Here is a 2713-nt window from a genome sequence, read left to right on the forward strand (position 1 = left end):
ACACACACACACACACACATACACGAGATACACGCAGTATATACTTACACACACAAATGTAAATAAATAAATCTTAAAAGTAGAGTGTTAAAAAAGTGACTTGTTCTATAATATAAATGAATGATTATTGTCTTTGTCTCATCTCCTACCACAGCATTAATTTTTATCTACTATCTGTGTATTTACTTAATACCATTAAATTCCTAATATACTGTATTTCTAGAAAGTACACATGTACCTAATTAAAAAAAAAAACAGTAAAAACACACAAGATAAACAAGTGTCCTTCCAACTCTGTCTCATTCAGCATCACCTATTTCATTCACAAAACCAGTTACCCTTAATATCTTGCTGCGTGCTTGTATTCTTCTAGGCCTTCAGCCATGTGCCTTCACATACAACAACACAACAACAACAATAACCTTCTTTATGATGTACACAAGTTTGTGACTTCCCCTGTTCATTTGACGTTCATGACACTCCCTGGGCATTTTCTTATTGCAGCACTTATAAGATATCCCTCTTATACACTACATTGTTTCTTGTTAATATGGGTATCTTGTAATTTTAATATGAATGTTTTCCATTTCCTTTATACTTTGCTATTAGAAAAGATCCAGCTTCTACCCTTTGAAAACGTTGTAAATATTCCCTTAGGGAAAATCTCTACAGGAGAAGTGATGGATCAAAGGCTAGACACAGTTCACAATTTCAAAAGACAGTGCCAGATTTTTATATCAATTACTATCACAGCCACAGCTTAGAAAGACGCTAATTTTCTCACATTAACTCTGGTTTATCAACATTTTTTAAAATATTTAACCTATTCACTTCTATCTCAGAAGCTTCTATAATGAAATGTCAGGAAGACAACAAATTCTATATGATATTCTCTCTATTAACAAGGCATGGAAGTGTTTTAACTTCTTCATAATACTTTCAAATATCTTCAGAATCCTTTCTGAATCACACTTTTAAAGTCCACATTTTCTGTAGAATAAAACTCAAACACAAAAAGACAAATGGACACTCAATTTCTCGCAGATACTCAGTGCTCAAGCTGGGATTCTAGCTCTGGCCATGTGCGGAGACTCGATGAAGTCAGGTAAGTAAGTGGAGCTGTGCTGTGTTCAGAGAACTGCTGCTGGTTTGGAAGATGTTTCTAGTTAAAAAATAACCCCCAAAAATAACACTGAAAAAAACTGGCACACTTTACTTTAGTCAGTTGGTACATTAAAATTATTTTTCTTTAACCATTTGTCAAGAATATTGAATAGCAAGATGCAGAGAGAAGTGACTTTCAGAACACTGGTATGTTTTAGAGCAATGGGTCACAACCTTTCTGATGGCGCCATCTTTCATACAATGTGTCATGTTGTAGTGACACCCCAGCCACAAATTATTTTTGTTACTACTTCATAACTGTAATTTTGTTACTGTTATGAGTTGTAATGTAAATATTTGATATGCAGGATATCTGACAAATGAATCCTGTGAAAATGCCAGTCAACCCCCAAAAGGGTCACAACCCACAGGTTGAGAATCGCCATTTTTGTTGAAAACCAGTGAATAAGATGCGCAGGTGTTGCAAACTTCTCTGCAGAGAGGCTGTTGTATCAGGTTTTATGTTTTGAGTTCAAGAAGTACAGGTTTGAAACCTATTTCTGCTCCTCTTTTCCCTGGAGACTTGAAATAAAAACCCTTCACATCTTCATTACATGTTTTTCTCATGTGAATATGAAGTCCTAGCAAAGAACTTCCCATCAGCAAGCACAGTTGCCCCCACTGGATTATTGTTGAAGCAGTTAGTTTTACAGATAATCTTCAGAAATAGAGATCATAACATTTAATATTTTAATTTCACATAAATACCCTTATCAACTAGTTTTCCTGCATCATTTTTAATATACAATCAACATCATTTTAATTTCCATGACTTTTTACTCATCAGAATGTATATATAAATCCTGTTATAATCATATCATATTAAAGAAAGAATCTCAGATTAAACTTTAGTTGTATAGATAAGGAATTCAGGCCTACTGTGAAACATATCAAAATTACACAGGTTCTTGGTGCCAATATAAGATTGCTATTTTTTCTCTCTTCCTTATTTTGAGGTTCCATCACCTTACTTTAAAAGTCTTTATATCTCTAGATTATTATCAGATTATTTTAAAAACTATAAACAAAAGATATTACTCTTGGTTAAATGCATATTTTTCTTCTCTTTATGGAAAATAACACTACCAATTCATAATGTATAAACTCTCTGCTGGCGGTGGGCTCTATAAGTTCCCTCTCCCCACTGTTGGGCATTTCATCTAAGGTCCCTCCCTTTGAGTCCTGAGAGTCTCTCATCTCCCAGGTCACTAGTGAATTCTGGAGGGTCCCACCAACCTCCTAACTCCCACAGTTGCCTGTTTTCATTCTTTATGCTGGCCCTTGGGGCTTCAGTCCTTTCCCTTACCCAATACCAGATCACGTTCCACCCCCCATACCTCCCCATCCACTTTTTCCCCCACGTTCCTCCCTCCTCCCTCCCTCCCCACTTGTGATTGCTTTCTTCTCACTCCCAAGTGTGCCTGAGTGTGTCCTCACTTAGACACTTCAGCTTGTTGAATTTTTTGAGTTCTGTGGACTGTGACTTGGATATTCTGTACTTTTTTTTTTGGCTAACATCCACTCATTAGTGAGTACATACCATGCATGT

Source organism: Mus pahari, chromosome 17 (assembly GCF_900095145.1).
Source record: "Mus pahari chromosome 17, PAHARI_EIJ_v1.1, whole genome shotgun sequence".
In the NCBI taxonomy this organism is placed as follows: domain Eukaryota; kingdom Metazoa; phylum Chordata; class Mammalia; order Rodentia; family Muridae; genus Mus; species Mus pahari.